The sequence below is a fragment of the Manduca sexta genome, chromosome 19, assembly GCF_014839805.1.
Source record: "Manduca sexta isolate Smith_Timp_Sample1 chromosome 19, JHU_Msex_v1.0, whole genome shotgun sequence".
Classification (NCBI taxonomy): Eukaryota; Metazoa; Arthropoda; class Insecta; order Lepidoptera; family Sphingidae; genus Manduca; species Manduca sexta.
Genome location: NC_051133.1, coordinates 14123428 through 14146022, shown reverse-complemented (window position 1 = coordinate 14146022; position 22595 = coordinate 14123428). Strand labels below are relative to the sequence as shown.

General features: G+C 36.1%; 1 long non-coding RNA gene across 1 annotated transcript; it reads left to right on the top strand.

Moving 5' to 3' along the window:
* The first annotated feature begins 11055 nt into the window (after positions 1-11055).
* Positions 11056-11799, top strand: LOC119189859. The gene is made up of 2 exons (XR_005112638.1): positions 11056-11474; positions 11576-11799. It is a non-coding gene; the product is annotated as an uncharacterized LOC119189859 (long non-coding RNA).
* Positions 11800-22595: the final 10796 nt, after the last annotated feature.

Genomic DNA, 22595 nt, shown 5'->3' with positions numbered 1-22595 from the left:
AGATTTTCTGTTTAGGTTTACAGAAATACACTCAGTATCGATTCGAAATTCGACCTTGCTTAATGAGTCTCCTTTAGGCGATGTTTGTTCGTCTATTTTTTGTGCAAGGTTGAAAGGATCGGCAAGCATTGGTTCCAAATTCAAACTATTTTTAATAGACGTCTTATCAGTAACGTAAATGCCTGTTTTTGTCCAAGGTCAATAAGATATAGCCAGCTTTGAAGGAGATGACCCTTTTAATGTAAGGCCTGTGTCCGAATAATGCGATAAAATCGGTTGATTGAGTGAAAAATAATTTGATATCTTTAATTTAACATTTTGCAGTTTTATTCTGAAGTATGTGATTGGATTTCTAAAAGCTTTTAGGAGTAATATTCTTTTTTAACCGACTTCAAAAAAAGGAGGAGGTTATCAATTCCACGTGAATTTTTTTTTTTTTTTATGTTTGTTACCTCTAATGTATTTATCTAGCTTATCTAGCAATTTTAATTAGGCACCGACTCCAAAATTGGTATCCAATATATAACTGTTATGTGAAATTATTTTTTGGTTTTGAGTGGTTTTTGAAGGCGGTTTAATTTTTTGTTGAAATTATTTTTATTACATTATATTACTTTTGAAACTAAGATGGTATAAAATCATTGTCTGTTAATGCCAAAGACTAGTATTGTCGTGGATTTAGTTGGTGTTGTTATTGTTTGTAGTTGCCAACAGTTTATCGAGCTGTTTTGTTTCATCGTATATAAAAAACTAAACATGTTTGTATTCGTTGTGCACAGTCATTGCACACTTGTCGCCAATAAGCGGTGTTGCGTCGTGAGTAATGTCGTTTGTACGTGAAAGTATGGCTAACGCGCATTTAGCATCGTCATTGTTACGTTTTTGCTTGGCTTTGTTGTTTGCACTAGGCGTAATGTTGACGTGCAGGGGACATAACAGGGTAACGCAGATTTTATAATGTACTACAGACGACCAAGGTGTGAACCGGAATAAGAGATAGGTAAAAGAATCAGTATTTGTTTTTTTATTAGGCTACAAGCTGCATTTAGAATCAAACACCAAAATCTGCCTGTCAGTGTAGACAAGTGCTACTAGAAAGAATTACTCTAATTGCTATCTCTGTATTAGCGGTGCTACGTTGTCTGCGTCTCATCATTCTTGGCATGTACGTAACATTACACATTACGTTACAGATTGATAAGTAACGGTGGTTCTTTGGCACATCATCATCGCGAAATGAACCGTTGTAGTTGTGGATGATTTCAAAGCTTTAGTAAGAGAATAGTTTTGTTTTCTGTATTTCAATATTATTTAGCTCCTGGTTTATTTTAGCATTTTGTAAAGAAGTCAACAGTTTTTTCATCTTCTTTGAACACTTTTCGAATGAATTAACAGACAAAATCGAACCCTGAGCTACGAGTTAGGATTCCAGCTCTTTTTTTACACATACTATACTCAGGTTTGCAGCGTCTAGTCATAGAAATATAAAATATTGATTATATTTATAACATATTGGGATCGGTGACTGGCTTTATAGCTCAAGGTAGCAGGGAGAAGGTATTGGCTCGCACTCGATACGACTGTAGGGCTGAAGGTTTAAAACAAATGTGTTTATATTTTAATTGTATTTTACAATAATTCAATGAAACGGAAAAGCGGCTATTTCATGTATGTCTTTTTAGACAGTGGTGCTGTGGTACCACATCGATTGAACCTGCTAATTAATGTTCTAGTCTAAAGGTACTAACTTGCCTAGCTCTAGTTTTAGTGTTGCTGTACTTGTCACATCTAAAACTAGCAAGTTACTGGGATCTAATAATATCTCAGCATATTCTAAAGTGAATGATCTAAAACGGGCTTCAGTAGTGGAATTTTAGTTTTATCCAATCGTCGAATTTATTGTACCACATCTGTGACACAAATCTATGAATGAATGTAGTGGGAGCGTCGAAACCGGTCGCCGCGCCTCGACCTTGTCAAGGCGAACCGCTTGACAGGCCAATACGCGACGCTAGAACACCGTACACATACGCACATAGAAAAATCGTTTTTATATATAGCTATGACGAGATGAGCAACTCAATGATTGATTAGCATTGCATAAGCAGTAGCATCAATAGGAACTGCGAATTATAAATTGTGCTGAATAATATGTCGGCTTGATACGTTAGATGTAAAATATTATCCTTACACAACTAGAATGTTCTTCGGCAAAATACAACCTAGGATTCTTATGTTATAATCCAATGTCGTACATAGCTATGTACCACGACGTCGTTCACGGCGACGTTCTGCAACGTTCCAAGAAGCATAAGCTTGTGGTCGGGAAATACGTGGAAGCCCCGGTTGACTTAAAAGTGATTCAGAATCGAAAGGAATAAAATTTCTGAGAAGTTGTTAAATAAAACATGTTTAATTATTTCGAAGAATAAAGGGACGAAATTAAATATACCGCGAAATTACGTACACGTGTTTTGGCGGAGAAAGTAACCTAATGAAAAGCAAGTTGCGAAGGTTGAAATCTTTCAAAAAGGAAGTTAGAACCATTTTGATTGAGTTGCTTAGTTACAAAACACTGCGTCCTCGTCACCTCAGGGCATTGGATGTTAAGCCTCAGGATGACCAGTATTTACACTACATTGTCCTTTTTCATAACCTTGAAGTAATGGTGGCTATCGCACCTGGATGTCGGTAATGCTAAGAAGATTGCCGAGCCGATGACTATTTTAAAAAAAATACGTTCTTCAAACCGGAACACCGAAATTTATTCCAGTTCCAACAGGCCGGCATAATTGTGTCGACTGCCGAGGGGTAATCATCTCTCGTCAGTCGACATTCTATTAGACTCCACTTCACTTACCATCAAGTGCAATGAGCCGACTCCCGTGCTCGTATAAAAAAAATGTACACTGTTATTTCGAAGTTAAAATAGAAATGCTGTGACTACCCAGAACTACTCCTCATACAAGAGATCTACCTGGTGGTAAAGCTAGACTAAGTAGTTTTTCTGGCGTGTTCATTTTGAGGTCCCGGAGCTCCACCAAGGTGCTGATGGAGACCAACACAGGGTTTTTAGCCGGTAGAAATCCAGAAGGACTAGGGTAGTCTAGTCATAAAATAATTAACACAATCTCGCTGCCGTAATACTGCGGTCTTTTAGTGTCTGTAATATAATTTTGTTTTCCCAAGTGGATGAATTATTGCGCTCATTTATCAGGGGGTTATTTTCCACGATAAACAACGGGTATAATATTAATTTTGGTAATTGTTGTGAGCTATTTTGTTTCTTAATTGGTCCCGTGCTATCTGTTTTTAGAATCGACTCCGCGTGATTGCTTCGTAATGACTTTTCGAATTATAATATCGTTATGTTTGGTGTAATTTCGATGAAAATCAAAATCACGCGAGGACAGGCTGGGGTCTTGATTTTAATATCAATAAGATTACCAAAGGGCCCAAAAAAGGCATAGTCTCCCAATTCTTGTCATCTTTGTAAAGCATGGCAATAGATTTTTCTAAAGTTGTAGGTACACTTAGTTTTGTTAATTATTTGAACATATTATGTGACAAGTGTTACCCATAGGTATTGCTCACTTGTTGAATATTATAGTAATAAGAACACCTCTAGGATCTAGACCATGTTTGACGATAGGGCTATGGCATCTCTGGATGCGATTAACAGAGCAAAACTCTGATCAAATATAATATATAAGCGTGATCAGAGGACATAACTAGATAAGTTTTATAAGCAGGCCCCTTAGTTCTGGAATCGTGTGTATAAACAAGGACGCCCACGCATATCTATTTTAATTCTGCTCGCTTCAAGTAAATTGTTGTTTTTTCTGGATGTTCCCGGCAAAGGTCGAGGATGTCTCTCCTCAAGGTTATATTTTTTATTCCTTATATTTATAGTCTATTTGTTCTTTTTTCTTCACAGCGCCTACACGTTTTGAATTGTTTTTTTAAGATTTTGATCTCCCAAGAGAATTTATATTCGCTTATTGATTGAGCGAGAATTGAATATTATGACTATATTATGTTAAGATGAGTAGGATGTATATAACTGCCTGTTTATAGACTTATAGACGGCACTGATCAATCATCAGATTAATTCTAGTTTGGCTGCTTGTTACTATCAAAAATCACAGTTCGGTGCTCATCAACCAAAAATGCCTAGATCGAATAGAATTTGAAGGGTTTAATATTTCGCTTAAATACGTACGTAGGTAAATATCGTTGCTAATTATTTCAATATTCACAAAACTCCGCATCGTCCGCGACCGAGTTATCAATTTAATCAAATTACATAAATTATTTAACATCAGACCGGAACGAACCCGCCGTCCCTAGCAATAATTATAAAGTATTTAATATATCGAACGGGATATTGTTGAGCTATTTTTGGACGTGTGGTTACTAATAAATTGAGTATAGTCAGAATTATGACAATGTATAAATATACAGTATTACTTTATGTACAGATCTCTACGAAATAAAGCTGTAGTCTTAGTTGATTTGAAAAATCTTTTATTTGTGATAAGGTGCATTTTTCGCCGTGGTACTTTTTACATAAGTAGATCCGCCAGTAAGAGCTTTGGAGGAATACATTTAATAACTGTTACAGGTAAGGTTAAGCTTATAATATCACTTTTACAAAAATGAATGTAAAGTATGTCATTGGTGAAGTGATAAGTTTATAGGAAACAGTATGACACAAGTTCTCAATCAAATTACATTTTATCAGAACATGCAAACTGTAATGTTCACGTAACGACTTTATTTAGAAAAAATAGACTCACATCAATCCAAGTACAAGACGCTCGTTTATATCAGCCTGTGTTCCTATATGCCTTAAAATCCATTTTAATCTTTATAACATTACATATACAAAGTTACAACTATTCATTAAATATTAACTAAAGGTGCTTTAATAATCCCTCAAATTTTTCCCGAAATCCGTCAAAATGATTACAATTTTGGAGCACGGCGGCAACGGTACCTTATGTTATATATTTGCGTAATTTATTTAATATGGTGACGTTAATTTTTATCGTCCAAATCCTTTAGCCTGTGTTAACAGTCGTGCTCGGTTTGCGTTGAAACGGGCGTGGTCTCACTTCACGCGAGAAGCGAAAAATAGACGAAAAGTAGAACCAAGTCCACCACTCGGAACTTTAATATAAAATAAATTAACCAAGATAAATATATTTACTGTTTTAAATATCTTTTGTGATACATCCGTATATATTTAGGACTTTGGTCTTGATCTATTTTATAAAAGAAACGATTTAAAATGATAAAATCACCTGATTGTTGTCTAGATAGATGAGATGCAATTATTACCTGACGGGGCGTAATTAGGTCTAGTACTATCTGAATAGCTAATTCGCTAATTAGCAACTCATTGTTGTTTGAACTCGGCGTTAATAGGCAGGATGTTAGGTTTTTCGCGCAGGAGGTATTTTTGTGATGACCTTTACAGTAAAGCAGGATAAATAGATGTTAGGTGTAGATAATTGGCCGGATATAGCAATTACTACCACGCTGATTGTAAACATAGGATGGATTATAAATGTTTTTGTTATGTATACAATTTGTGTTTTGTTAAGGTGGCATGTTTCTGGCTCTATGTTGGCTAGAAAAGGGGGTTTATCATTTTCAAAACTCATTATACGTAAAATATAATATTGGTCATATTACAAACGGTTGTAATAATTAAATTTCTAGTCATGGTTTATAGATTGGCTGAAACTATTATTTGAGTGGAAATACGTTCCGTGAAACGTAATTGGTACATTAAGTATTTTTCGGATCTCCAGGCCCAATCTTATGTTAAGTCCATTATGAACAGCAGATACGTTTTCCCGCTGTAAGTACGCCCACACGACATCGCTTTTGCCGCAGGGCCACGGCAGGCCTACCGTCAGCAGACTTTACGCCCAAGTATAACGGTTTAAGCTTGTTACGCCCTTTGTTAGTTTTGTCGACTGGCTTATATTTTTGGGAGATCCATAATCAAAGGGACGGTATGGACCACTGTTATGGGATTGTTGTCTGTCTATTTGTCTTGCTACTCGTCTGTCAAACGGCTTCTGATGTTTATAAGGAAATGACACATTTAGATGAATTATGTAAATAATTATTAGAGGAAATAGTTAGAAGCCTCTACTCAGATGTTTAGTAAAATATGTCTTCGTCCTGAAATTTAATTTACAGTTTTCGAGGCACATGCAGGTCGCAATGTCCCCACCGAGACAAATGTTTGTGTGAGCCGCAAATATTTGTATCAAGTCTTTGTGCAGTTGGACCGAAAGTCGGTCGTAGTTTCTGATGCTCACGACATCAATGACCAAACTTGTGTTTGGATAGGAATGACTATCTGTGTGACGTTGCATTGACCAATGTACTTAAATATTAATTAAATGGCTTATCCCAATACGGGTTGATCCATCCAAATACATCTGCAACTATGTTCTGCGTGCTTTGCAAAACTATGCGAAGTCTAAATTGTCAGTGAGACATTTATCCCTTTAAAACCGCGCCTTCCCTGAATTAAACATGCGGCAAAGTCAGCTTAAAACGTATATCAACATGTAAAAGGCTGAATAAACGTGGTTTATTTATAACTGAAACGTATCGCGCATTATCCGCCGCGAGCCGGTGTAATCCGGTTGTAGCCGGCGCGAACAAGATATTGTGTTCCGGTTAAGTCGGTTGTACCCGGCGCAAACCGTGCACTGTGCCATCTCCAGATATTGCTTTTATGTTGTTTCATTATAGGTTCAGGTGACCAGGTATTGTGGAAAATTCTCTTTGAACTGTTAAGTCCTATTAGGGCTGAACGCTTGTGGTCGATGGTGTTACTGTGTCCAGAAATAGTAAAAGGTTGATCTGTAATGTTCCAGCATATTAAAGTTTTAGCCCTAACAAATAAAGCACGGTGCAGAAGCGACACCACTAGTGTGCACCGTGTATGCCGGTTAAAATTCGCATTGAGTCTGTTATTTGGATAGCATAGCCTTGGTATGACAATTATATTTAAAAAATCTGGAGTCATTTTATGAATATCTACACCGTAAAATCCTTGCAATCTAAGTCCTGATTCCTAATCCCCATCAACTAACTAATCATATCAGGAATCTAGGCCAACATACTCGAAGTAAAAGCAATATTTTCTCATCTTCACAATAAGAAATGTTATACATGTGTGCAAAACATATTGTGCTTGTAAAATCATATTTACAAAACAATTTGTAATAAAAAATCATTCTCATTTTCCTTGTGTACATATAATTTAGACAAAAAAAGTGTTGCGCAAAGAACCACTAGTTCATGGTAACATGTAGATGGCGCTAATTCGTACATTTTCAAATAATATCCAATGATATTTTTTTTATAATAGTATAACACATTATCCTTTTGATTTAGAATGCTTACCGACACTAATTAATATACATAGTATTGAATTATTTTCTAGATTTGATACTATTTGCATAAATTGTACGATTTTTATCTTATGTAAAAGTAGCGCCCCCAGTGGAAAAGCATCGGAAACTACTAGCGGCACGATAGGGTGGATAAACTGGCGACATTTTACTTGTAGTTCCAACACCCTCCGTAAGATGGCGTTAGTAGGTTCGTCTTTCCCTTAGTCTCGAGTTACTTTTTTCATGCCAAATAACTGTCTATTAAATAAAACAGTTATTTTCATGTGAGTGATTTTCATCCATCACTATTAAACTTTTCTTTCTTCACGCGGAATGTTTGTGTTATAATTTATTTAAGATTTAAGGGTTTATGCCATTCGTGTCAGATTTTTTAATGCAGTGAATTGGCTAACAAAACATAAATAAATTACAATGTCTCTGAAATACCCACAGTATTAAAGAAATTGTAGATGTTTCACAAACCTTATACAGAAATCAAAGTAATTATACTTTAAACGATGAACATCGAAATTCCTTTAAAAATTAACGTCTAAGCTTACAAAGCATTAACCTAAGAATTTGCTTTAAACACATTGCACTAATTCATTACTTACACTTTATCACATTTCTTAGGCCTCTCAACGTATAATGGCGATTTCTATAAATTAACGACGCAATAACTCATGGGTCGTTCAGTATCCATTGTTGTTGATTAATAATAATAAACAGAACATCTAGTAATAACCGCAAATGGGTTTACCGTAGGTAATATATTGAGGCCTCTACTACAGGGGCCTTATTCTTTATGCCATTTGTTTTCAATACGTAACAAGCACGTAAGGCACCGCGTTAGGTTTAAGACAATAGAAATTGGCATATAGAATACCATTCCGCGCGTATTTCACGTAGATAACACTGCTGTGTTATGAGTTTGCACTTTCATAGAGAATAAGGTCTCAGATCTGTTAAAGTGCTTTCTTAAGAATCTAGTTCACCATTTTTATACACTATTGTACAAGCAGTTGGGAGACTATATTCTTTTATATTGACATCGATAAAGGAGCGCCCGTGATACACGTTTGATATTGGGTTAAGATGAAATGCATGTATGGAACAGAAATTAGAGAGGTGTCCTGAATAGGTTATGTGATATTTAGTCATCCATTATGTCCTAGCTCTGAGAAATCTTAGCTAAGCCTCAATAAGTAGTGAATAATAACTAACTTTCTTGCAGTATTCGTAATTCGTAACAAAACCCTTTAGGAAAAGGTGACTTCCACAATAGAAATATGTTACCCTAAAATTTTAATTGTTCTTTAAACGGTGAAGTCGAGTCTGGTTCTCAGTCATAGACCGATGATAGAGGTTATATACGCACGTAAATAATTGTGGTTAATGCTAGAACATCGCATAATGCGTGTTAACGTGTTTTTGATGTTAACGCTATGTTTAACGATGCTTTACACATAACACTATAAGACTACCATCACGGTAGCCTTATTTACATGTTACAAATGAATCGTTGAGTATTAGCATGGTATAGGATCGCTAGTGAATGTATTTAAATCCTCAAAATATATAGTTTAGTTATCATGAAGTTAGCTTTGTCGTGACGCGCTATTTGCAGCAAAAATAATTGTTGTTGCCAATTAAAATAAAATCCAATAGTCAGACATGCCTTGAATCCTTGATTATTTGTTAATATTATTTACATAGATTAAGTATATTAATGTTACTTATTTTTGTTTCAGGTATGTTTAATCAATACAACAACAAACATATATTTAGATTGAAGTACGCACACAGTAAGTAAATATTTCAAACTCTAAAATAATGTTGAAAACAAAAACGCCGACGTAAATGCCTGCGTTAAATAGCCGCTAATGGTTGTTTCGGAACTCGAAAACTTTCACACGCTACGTTTCAAAATGTCTAGATAAAACATCGCGGCTCGTTATAAGCATAAACAGGACGTCAGGCTGACGGGATGGAATTGAGATCAACCCTGGAGAGTGGCTTTTGTGGGTTTTGATATCTTTAAAATTTTGGAAGACTGGTAAAGTTGAATGGTGGTCTCGCGGATGTACTATAGATCTCTGTCTGCTACTTTAACGAATCGCGAGCCTTTATAATAAATATATATATTTTTGGATGCTGCTTTGCGTGTGTCATTTAGATTCAACGGATTCTATCTCGATGAATTCATGCTTACGTGAAAACTACACTGTGACCAGTGTACTGTTGGTCCTCCAGCTGGCAAATACTTCAATACTTCTACTGCAATTGGTTATTTTGGACCCAGAACATCGATTCTGTATTTGATACCTACGAATATTTTTTACATTGAAGTAAGCTCTTTAATGTAAGGTATATAATATAAAGAAGAAGATAACAAAATATGATAGCATAGACATGACAAGACAAAAAAGCTTTATGATGTTAATACAAAAACCGTTTAATAACTATAATTATAGTATTAAAACGAAGTAACTTTTAAATAATGACGGCGTATGTCTGAAAATGCTTTTAATTGTACTTCATTTATTTATTTATTTATTTTATTTATTTATTTATTATTAACGGACTGCTAACGGAGTTTACAATTCAATTTAAATCCACACATGTATATAGTAACAGTCTCTTATGTAATTGTAACTCTAGTTACAAGCAGTCACAGCATGAGCCACAATATATATTTTCAATCTTAAACAATAATTACTCTAATAATATTTAGTACAACTGCAATAAAATTACGTAAAATCTTATATACTATTTATAACAAAAGAGAAAAAACAAAACATACATAGTTAACATTCAGCGTTACTCAATAATTTACGTCTAAATTGTAATAATTTATCACCAAAAATGTCGACGTCATTACGGAAACCAACTGTTTGGTTGTACAGAATAGACAGGCGAGGAACAGGAGCTTGCTTCCCTTTATTAGTTCTATTGAACCGAACATGAAATAAGGGTCCAGGTTTTCGAGGCGGTCTATTTGGTGCCTTTAATAAAAACTTGTTAAGTAAATAAGGGCATCTATTACACCATTCATAATCTTATGTAGGAATAGTAAATTCAAAAATCTCTTCTATCACTTAAAGACTGTAAATTAAAATGTATAAGCTTTTCTTTATAAGATTTAATATGGGCAGGTGGTCTAAATCTGTATGACAAATGGTAGAGTAGTTTTTTGAACTTTCTCTATTCTATTAATGTGTATTTTATATAATGGTGACCAGACAGCACTACAGTAATCCAATTTACTTCTAACATAGCTATTATATAACAATAAAGTTGTAGAGGATTTTTGAATTCTTTGCCATTTCTGAGAATAAAACCAAGTGACTTATATGCAGAATTAAGTACTTTATCAATGTGAAACGTGAATTTTAGTTTAGTATCTAGTGTTATTCCTAAATCATGGATCTCAGCGACCTCTTTTATGGGTACATTAGAAATTGTATATGTAGTGTCGTTTGTTTTATGCTTAAGAGTAAATTTGATGTGGAAACACTTGGCTGGATTTAAATGCATCTTATTGGATACACACCAAGATGACAGGCTATCCAAATCGTCTTGTAACAGTTTTGCGTCATGCGTGTTTTGTATAGTACGAATTAGTTTTAAAGTCATCTGCAAATAAATAACAATTTGAGTTTTTGAGAACATCAGTGACATCGTTTATAAAGACATTAAAGAATAAAGGACCTAGATTAGAGCCCTGAGGCACCCCAGAGTAGGAAATAAAACGAGCAGAGCTATAGCCATTAATTACAACACTGGATTGTCTATTTTTAGGTAAGTTTTGCACCAGTCAAGCATAGGTCCCGATATTCCAAATTTTGCAAGTTTTTTTACCAAAATACGATGGTTAACTTTATCAAATGCCTTGGTAAAATCTGTGTAGATAGCATCAACTTGGCTACCTTTATCTACTGCTAATGTAACATCATCAGTGTACTGAACTAGGTTTGTGTTTGTGGACCTCCTAGTGATGAAGCCATGCTGGTTTGATGATAGTTGGTCTCGAACTTGTCTAAACAGGTGAGGATATACTAGTGATTCAAAGACTTTAGCTATACACGAAAGAATGGATATGGGTCTGTAATTTGAAATATTATGTTTATTTCCGTTTTTGTAAACAGGTACAATTCTCGCCTCTTTCCAATTTGTTGGAAAAATACCCGATGATAATGATTTATTAAAAATATGGCATAATGGAGTTGAGAGTTGATTGGCACATTGAGCGATGAATAGAGGTGGAATATTGTCCGGCCCAGCACTTTTACTCTGGTCAAGATGTTTGAGTTTGTATCTTACATCCCTTACGTGAACGATGATGTTATTAAATTCTTGTCCCAATACAGTATCCATAGTAGTTTCATTTAACGTATCAGAATAACTGTTATCTTGTTCAAATACTGAAGAGAAATGAGTGGCGAACAACTCGATAATGTCTTTCGTAGAATGACCTGTTGTACTATTTAGAAACATAGAAGGGGGATAACTAGAGCCATTGCTTCGCTTGTTTTAATGTGTGTCCAAAAATTTGGGGTTTTATTAATCATTGACTCAATGGAGTTAATATAATTATTGTAACATTCGCGCATTAATTTGTCACAGTCATCGCGTAAATAATCGAACTCTATTTTGTCTAGCGAATTTTAAACTTTTATATTTGCGGTGATATTTGTGTTTACGTTTAAGCAAGCGTACTAATGTGGGCGAGAACCATACTGGATAATTTGATTTAGATTTACATGAGAATGGGACAATGCTTTTTATTATTGAATTAATAATTTCATAAAATTTTTCTACCATTTCGTTTACATTTGTACAAAGCTTAAATATATTTATCCATTCTATTTTACTAAGTTCAAGATTAATTAATTCATAATTGGCTTTTCGGAAGTTTAATTTATTAACTTTAATATCTTGTACACTTTTACTTGGAGTCCCTAATAATTCAATAGCAACATGTAGTGGAGGGTGGTGTTTATCAACTTCTCTGAGGGGTTAGGACAGTGTGTTACCTTCACATTACTACTCATATTACTGAGCACAAGGTCAAGAATTTTGCCGCTGTTGTTAGAAACCTGATTATGTTGAGTAATGTCGTTCAAAGACATAAAATCTATCAAGCTACTTTTAATTTGACAATTAGAATAATTACTTGGAGTAGCATAACCATTGTCACTATTAAATACCCAATTTATACCACCTAAGTTAAAATCACCAACAATGACTGTATTGACTTGGAATTCAAATGCGTAATTGCATTTGTTAAGGTAATTATCTAAGTGTATTTGAGTTACTGGTGGAGGTAAGTAAACAGCGCACAAGTTCAGGGCCAGCCCGCAGTTGTTAAGATGGATTTTAACCCATATATCCTCGCAATCACTTTCTAAATTAGATAAACGGTGAGATGTAAATTTCTTATTAATAGCTATCAAAACACCGCCTCCCTTTGCCCTATGATTAAAAAAATTAGAGCTTTCCCTGTCTCGTCTGTACACATCATACCTGTCGTCGAACACTTCTAAACTAAAAATACTGTCATTAAGCCACGTTTCAGTGAATACAATTATGTCAAAGTAATTTTTTGAATTTGCTGCTGAACCTTAATAGTACTTAACCTAAGGCCTCTAACATTCTGGTAATAACATGATAAATTAAAAAAATCTGAGATCATATTAGAAAAAGCACACATGGGTGCGGACTACAGCTAAACAGTACCGGATACATTATAATAATTAAGAATAAAATAAAATATAATATAGATTATCAGTCAAAAACAGAAATAAACAAAACAAACATAACAGAGCTATTCTACTATCACTTACTCCAGTTTGGATAAAGCTTCAATTGTTTTAATTAGTTTATAATCAGATGACTCATTTTTGCGCATATAAACTAAACCGTCCTTAATCCATACAAACTTGTAATTAAGTTCTCTGGCTTTCATTCTTGCCGCTGCATGTACACTTTTCATAGTTGGAGACAGATGTTCGTTTATATACACCGCACGCCGCTCTCCCGCTATTCCAAGGTGGGTACTGTTTAATTTATCCATATTTGTGGATGCTCTCTTGTTGAAAGTGATGGCAGCTGCAAGAAAGTCATTTCTAATTCTAGGACAGCTAAATTTCACCAACACAGAGCGAGGACGCTTGCTATCCCGATTGACCTTAGATATACGGGTACAAAGATGTAAGTCTGTCTCATTTAAGTTATAATGAATTGTATTGGCGATTTGTTGAACAGTTTTGAACAAATTTTCAGCTTTATGTTCCGGTATGCATTGTATCTCAAGGTTACTAGCTCGGGAATGTTGTTCCATTTGGGTAAGGCGGGTACTGAGGCTAGACAGGTCTTTCTTGAGTTCGAGATTCTCCGTTTCTAAACATCTTATCCGATCTTCCTTCAATTCAAGATCTTTTTTGCACCTGTTCGTAGTTGTGTTGTAAACAGTGAAGGCTCTCATCAACCTGAGATAATCTACTCAATACCTCATTAATGTGAAGGTCGAACTGATGAAGGATGTTGATTTTAAAGTCATCCAATAAAGAAGCCATATCATCGCGAAGTTCCTGCCTAAGGTCATTATCAGCAGGCCGATGTGTTGAATACACTTTTTTCGTAACGTTATATTCGATGCTTCGGAGTTAGATGATGGGCTGCAAGTTGACAGGTTGATCTGGCTGGTAAAAGATTTCTTTTGCACATGCTAAGCAAATCCAAGATGATTTGAAGTCCCTAGTTAGATCTCTGAACTGTTTTGTTTTCTTCGGTCCTTCAATGCATTCAAAATGGTATTTAATCTTACATTCATAGCATGTCAGACAATTCAGAGAAGGTGATTGACTCGAGCAGCATCCAAATTTGTTCAATTTCGACATTTTTATTTTATTTAAAATCAATGTCGAATAATATACCCTAAAATACTAGTTATTTGGCTCTTCTTGAGAAAATGATTATTGATGAGAGGCTAGTTCTTGATTCTGTTTGAGCAGGGGCTTGAGCACAATACATTCAATAGGAAAACTTGCGTAGTAGTGAACTAATGCGTTTACAGTGTTTTGATTTAGTAACGCAATGTTAAAATGACTGTGTTTTCGATTGCCTCTTAATTACAAGTTGCCTGATGAATAAGAAACATTTTAATGAATGAGTAGTATAAAACATCAATTTTAATAGTATATTGGTGTAAAATACGCGTGGAACATTAAATAAATAAAGCGCGAACAACGATCGTAAATCTTGAGTAGTCTTTTGAAACCGGTAAATATTACGAAAATTAATTTGAGTTGTTATTTTTAGTGTGAGATAATGTGCTTATACAACACACGCAACATCACGAATTTTATCCCCGAAGGGGTATGCAGAGGCGCAACCATGGCACCCACTTTTCGCCGAGTGTGTTCCGTCCCATGATGTGATAGGGGGCGAGGCTATCGCCATATCGGGCACAAATTCCAGTGCTTATACAAATCTTTATTATTTCATTTATAGTTTTTCCGTGCTATCGTAAAATCAATTATCACTACATAGTATAAAACAAAGTCGCTTTCTCTGTCCCTATGTGTGCTTAAATTTTTAAAACTACGTAACGGATTTTGATGCGGTTTTTTTTAATAGATAGAGTGATTCAAGAGGAAGGTTTATATGTATAATAACATCCATTAAATAGTCAGCATTGCACCTGTGCGAAGCCGGGGCGGGTCGCTAGTAATTTATATTTCATTTTAATACAGTTTAAAAATGTTAACAATAGTGATTTGTATTTTAAATTATAGTTGTACATCTACTTAATTTTAAATAAAACATTTGTAATACATAATATGTCTATAATTTATGCACGTTTGATAGAAATAGATATCTACGAGTGTGTCCGATCGCGCCAATCGATTAATTAAATATAGTAGAACGACCTTTCAGTGACTAATCTTGTCTTGTAGATTTATATCTTCGCCCTCACTAAAGGCGCGTGAGTATTTTTGTCAAAGTGATAAATTGTTGTTTAAAATAATGCAACGATCGTAAGCGATATTGCACATAGAAACAGTATCTCAGGTTGTTACGTAATAAATATACTGTTTTGCGATCTAATCCATATAACTCTATTTACAGCAAATATTTAACTGCCTTAAATTAATTCAAGTTATTAAATACTTGCTTTATAATGACTTTTCTATCAATTTCTAAAACTAAACGTTTTGACTCAGACACAAAATTAGAGATTAATTACTATATAATGGATCTAATGACGAGTGAGCATAGCGGTAGTTAAAAATCCCGCCGTGACCTTTACATATAAAAAACCGTACAAACAGAGCGTCCGTGTATCTGGCACGAGTGAGGGCCGCTTATTATTAGCCGCGTACACAGAGTTCATTCATACCGCGCCGTTATATATAGAATGTTACGTTTGTGTGTCTGATCGTTGGTCCGGTGCGTGCGTGGGCGACGGCGAGTCATTCAGTTGCTGTGGGGTCGACAGAGCTGATTGAACATGTAGGAAAATGTTGGTCGAGTGTCATGGAAGAGTGTCACTGGGTATTAAGATTTTTTTTTTTATACGGGCTCAATAAATTAACCCAACTGCACCTGATGGTGAGTAAAATGGTCCAGATAGAATGCATTGACAAGGGATGATTATCCCTCGCCAGTCGCCACAATTATGTCGGCCTGTTTGAACCATACAGGCTGGGGCCTTATTCTCTTTCTCGCACGTTATTATAACAGTTCGTAACAAGCACGTAACACAACGCATCATGTTTAGGACTATAGAAATTTGGCTTGCAGAATACCATTCCACGCACATTTCTCGAAGATAACATGACACGGCCGCGTTACGCGTTCACACTACCATACAGAATAAGGGCCCTGATCTCGAAACACAACACACTTACGTAGACTACTAGGGCGGGGTTTACACCTTGTACATGGTGGTCGCTATTTGGGCGGATAGAAATATCTTATCACCAATACTGATACATAATACTTCCCAAGTTCCCATTGAATGTGTCAGAGTGATGCAGTAGTGTCCCATGTAGTATAACTATAGACTGGTTTGATATTTTGCATTTCATGCAGTTGCATAAGTAAATAAATAGTAGATCAAAGTTTTGAAAAGTAACGCTGCAAGGACAATCGCTACACGCGTAACCCACAAACCTAAAATCTCTTCGGCTAACTGCCTTAAATATTATTAATACTAGCTTTTGCCCGCGGCTCCGCCCGCGTTATAAAGTTTTTCGGGCTAAAGTTTTCCGTTATAAAAGTCACGCTATATATTTTCCCGGGAGCCTATGTTCTTCCCAGGGTCTCAAACTGTCTCCATACCAAATATTATCCTAATACGTTGGGTAGTTTTTGAGTTTAACACGTTCGGGTAGACCGATGCAGCGGGGGACTTTGTTTTATGATATACTTTTGTAGAACTTCTTAAGAGGAACAATCCCGTCATACATTATTGTTGCATAACTTTAACCGTTTACGCAGCGCACGTAGTGTTGCCCAAATGCAAGAACAAGACGAGACTTAGCCAGTCTTGGTCTTGGTCTTGCGCCAATACACCTGATCTTGGTCTTGGTCTTGGTCTTGCGCTCCCAGTCTTGGTCTTGGTCTTGGTCTTGCAGCAAGAGTCTTGCAAGTCTTGCAATTACCTATTAGTCTATTACTATTTATTAAAGTTTACTTTAAATCTTAGAAAAACGTATTAGAATTGGAACATTGTGAGCTTGAATTAACATAGCCATAGTAAAGATCAAGCAGATTAATAAATAACTGAAGATTTGATAAGAAATTCGAAAAATCAACTGACCTATATGTCGTTTTCCATGGAAGTAACTGTTTCTTAATAAACATTTATGATTTATAAGCTTACATTTGCTAAAACATGTAAAAAACAAATTAATTACAATAACTTGACTGTATTTTAAAGAACAATACTTATCTGTCTAGAAAGAGATTGAACCTTCAACTTATAAGAAATTTATTTATTTACTCTTAAAATTCGAAATTATTTTGCATGAGTATACCTACGCCCTATGGCGGCAATCAAATAGTGTCAAATGTTATGATTTCGGCGTGGCGGCAACGATTGTTTTAGATTTCAAAAGAAGCCGCCGGCGCGTGTATCATAACCATGTACTTCCGAAAAGCGGCAAATTTCTTTGAGAAGTAAGTACAAAACCTTTGATGCCGCATTATCAAAGTGCCGATGGTTAAAACATAGCTATGCATGCACTCAGTTTGATTTTAATAGATAATTTTTTATTCGCTATGTTTATGGTATTAGTCGTAATGCGCATAGGTCCAGATTTTCATATTCTTTGATACAGTATTTTGCGTCTCATAGAATTCCTAAGCGTACCTACCTATACACCGAACTGTTACACCTAACTACTCAGTGAAATAGCGCTAAGTCCTAGCTGCAAGACGCAAGAGTCTTGCAGGCTATGTCTTGTTCTTGCTCAAGTCTTGCACGGTCAGTCTTGGTCTTGGTCTTGCTAAAAATACGCGGTCTTGTTCTTGGTCTTGGTCTTGCAAAAACGCAAGAACAAGACCAAGACTGCAAGACCAAGACTGAATTTGGGCAACACTAAGCGCACGCAACAGAAGCTGTCAAAACTAATAAATTGTCCCCGTTTTTGCATCATGTTTCATTACTGCTCCGCTCCTATTGGTCATAGCGTGACGATATATAACCTATAGCACTCCAGGAACAAAGGGCTATCCAACACAAAAATATTTTTTCAGTTCGAACCGGTAGTTCCTGAGATTAGCCATTACTGCTCTGCTCCTATTGGGTATAGCATGATGATATATAGCCTATAGCACTCCACGAACAAAAGGCTATCCAACGCAAAAAGAATTTTTCAGTTTGGACCGGTAGTTCCTGAGATTAGCCATTACTACTCCGCTCCTATTGGGTATAGCGTGATGATATATAGCCTATAGCACTCCACGAACAAAGGGCTATCCAACGCAAAAATAATTTTTCAGTTCGGACCGGTAGTTCCTGAGATTAGACATTACTGCTCCGCTCCTATTAGGTATAGCGTGATGATATATAGCCTATAGCACTCCACGAACAAAGGGCTATCCAACGCAAAAAGAATTTTTCAGTTCGGACCGGTAGTTCCTGAGATTAGGCATTACTGCTCCGCTCCTATTGGGTATAGCGTGATGATATATAGCCTATAGCACTCCACGAACATAGGGCTATCCAACGCAAAAAGAATTTTTCAGTTTGGACCGGTAGTTCCTGAGATTAGCGCGTTCAAACAAACAAACAAACAAACAAACTAACTCTTCAGCTTTATATAATAGTATAGATTGACCAAAATATATTTTAGTTAGTACCAATTCATTCACACCTGTTTTAAATTCATGAGCTGAAATCCTTGAAATAAACAACGAATAGTTTAACAAACTACATATAAGTTGTCTTTGTCCATGGCAAATACTGCTATGTCAAGCAGAAATAAAACCACTATTTTACGGAACACGCAAATTGCATAAATATGCAGTAGAAGGGAAAATAAAAATACACAAACACAATACCGAAACGTAACCGCGATATGAAAAATGTGGAAGTCAGTGCGAGGTACAAAAATATTGCTTCACGTAAACTACAAACTTCTTCCCAACGGTTCAGACAATTGGATTTGCAAATAAATTTCCTTATGAAAAAAAAATACTAGGTTTAGTCGTGGTTCCGCCTGAATTAATTTTCTTACCGGATATAAAATTTCCTCCTCCTTTGTGCATTTGCGCAGAATTGAAAGTAGCTTACATGTTAATCGAGGGCTTTATGTGTTCGTAATTTCTTGCGACGATAAAAAATCAGCATCGATATCTAAAAATCTTTATGTTTTAATATATGACTGTATCGTGTACACCCGCATTCCAGGTTTGCCTCCCAAATAACCAAAACCTTTATTTCCGAGTACACTAATAGCGTCTTCGCCGAATCCTTCGGGGAAGTCCTGGAATATGGTCAAATAAATTTACTTTTCTTTCTCTATATTATCCTGTAAATGAATGTATTGTGTATCACCATGTGAGCTGGGTTATGGTGCGGATGTCGCGTGGGTGGCATCGGTGACGCGCGCCGTGATCCTCGCGTCAAAGCAAAGCCCCTGTTGTTTACACAACTTATTAATGTTACGTCACTCACTTACAGTGATCCCTCGAGTGGATTTGTTTAATCCTATAAGCGTTTTATAGAATAAATCATGATGTGTGTTATGATAATTTTTGTAATATATTTGTGTGCACAGCAGTTTCATAAATATAGTTTTGAATTTGTTATATATTGCAATCTAACAATTTTATTTCTATAGCTACGAATATTCAAAGATAGTTTAATTATTACGGCAGTCCGACTGCCAGATGCCAGCCAGCTTTACGAAATCTAATTCCCAGAAAATCGTTCAGAAAAACCTACACAAAGTGTTTCTCAACTTAGGAATCGAACCCATGTAAACAAACTAAACACAAGCGCCATCTATGATCCTTTACCGAAACCGTCGATACAACCCACACCCACTAGATGTCGTTGTGAGTCGATCAGGACTTAAAACTGTGACCCTTCTGCAACATTTGTCTGGTATTTGCGGTCAGTTTAATTGACAGTAACAGTCGTTGTTATATTTACCTAAATCGTTACGTTAATAATATATTTATACCGGCCCTGTATTATAATATTGCACCATTGCAAAGCATGGGCTTCCGCTACTACAAACCAAGAGGGTTTAAGCCTTAGTCGACCATAATGTCGCACTACGGGTAGGCAGACTTCACATACCTTCTAAAATCTAATATAGAATTCTCAGGTATGTAGATTTCGTAAAGATATTTTCCTTCGGCGTTAAAGTATCCATCGTTAAGTCAGAGGTGTGTGCTTTGGACTTTGAACCCGCGTACCTTCGTCTCGGCAGACCGCTCCATTTCCATCTAGGCTACCGTCCACTATAATCGTGACGTATTATTGTGTTGTGATAACTCTTATGAGTTTTTACTATAGTTATTTTGAATTTAACAAGTCATGATCAAAAGCGTCAGTAAACTACGGTTAATAACTCGATTATACGGTCGACGTCGGCGCGTCGGTGTCACGTGCAGTCCCACGGCGCGAGATATCCCATGAATACCTCATTAGAAACGGTCTGTTCTATTTGTTGCATACATTTAATAAATTAACATAGAGGGACACGTACGTCGGTTGTACTATGATTACGTTGGACTGATTGTATGTTGGATTTTGTGTATATGAAGTTTTCCTAACACTAACCTTTGCTCGTGGCTCTGCCTGCGTGAAATAGTCTTCCCGGGATAAAATTTGTCTATAGCACTAAATATATATTTATTTTAAAAAGGCCTACTGTTACTAGTAACTTTATTCTACCAGGGCCCTTATTCTGTATGATAGTGTAAACGCGTAACGCGGCCGTGTCATGTTATCTTCGAGAAATGTGCGTGGAATGGTATTCTGTAAGCCAAATTTCTATAGTCCTAAACATGATGCGTTGTGTTATGTGCTTGTTACGCACTGTTAAAATAACGTGCGGGATAGAGAATAAGGCCCCAGTCTACTCAAATAACTGATTCAATCGATATCAAAGTCCGGTATAACAAAAACATACTCGTAGACTCAAAATTCCAAACAATAATTACAGAAACGCTCACTTCCTCAAACACCGCTTCTAATAAGCGTTTTAAGCGTTAATTTGATAGGTCATTTGAGCGAATTTAAACGACGCCGCGGCCGCCTGAAGTATTAAACCGAGCAACTTCCATTGTATGGTATTCGGCAGTCGGTAATTATGCGGTGCCGGACCGAGATGCTTAGCCACGAGGAGGGATAACGTGGCTTCCGACTTGTTTTTGAGTTTAGGATAAACTGTTAAAGCGCAGTGCTTTTTTATAACGACTTCAAATTTGAGTAGCGGTTCAGATATTGTAGATAAGATACGAAAAGTGTTTTTAAGCTAATTTAAAGGCAGAGATCTTGTATGTTCTGGTATTTCTTGAACTCTTCCCCATTTTTAATCGCTGTTCCTTTCGTGCCCAGGTGGCGTAGTTCTATTGTGTGCGCGATATGACTCTTGGGTTTCCTGTTTTGAATCCGAGGTCGGCTAATGTGGTATTGTGTTTCTCCTCTCAGTATTAGCCTGTAATCTGATATTTGTGCCCGGTATTGCCATAGGCCCGCCACCTGTCTCATCTTGGACGGAAACACACATGACGAAAAGTGGGTGCCCTAGTTGCACATCTGCTTACCCCTTTGCGGATAAAGACGTGATGTGTGTTTGGTTTGATTTATTCCTTTCATTAAATGTTGGCCACGCATCCCGAAATCCTCTGGTATTGCTGATGCTTAGTGTCTGTTCACCTACGTTGAGTATTTGATGGGCATAGTCCACTGGTCGCCAGTGGCGAATGGTGAAATTTTCTGAAAGGGAACCCAAAACATATACGTACTGATATGCATAAATGCGGTTTGCAAATCGTTCTTATGATAATTAGATTCTAAATAAATTCTACGTAGAGGAAAACTGGCGGAAATCGTGTTATATGGACCCTACTCCACTGCTGGTCACACAAACTGTGTATTACAAATTGAATCTCCTTATTATGATTTCAACAGGTTCTCAAAAGCAATCCATTAAATACTCGTTTTCATCCTTTGTGAAGTTCAATAGTTATTATCCCTTATTATCGTGTGAAGTAAAAGGGATCGGAAACATATCCGTGTTTATCCCGGTGGAAATCTTTTTATGCCGGCGGGGGATTCTTTTAAGCCGAAATTATCCAGGTAACCGGCGATAAATGTAACGTAGGCTTGACAACTTTCGTCACTTAGAAGTGCTACAATTTTGTTATTGTTTGAGAATATGAATATATATGAAGAACAGTTCTCTCAATGTTTAATCGTAATTTGTCTGTAAAACGCGTGTGTTCCATATTCGGAACCGAAGTTATATTTTTTGTGGTTGTAAAAAACTGCAAACCGGAGAAATTCCAAAAGTGTTTATAAAATATCTTTCAATTAAGTTAAGGCCATCGTGGTGAACGATTTCCTGAATTAATTTTATTCGACGCTGTTTATTACTAACAAAAAAGGAAAGTAAATCAACTGTCCAAATTTTACCC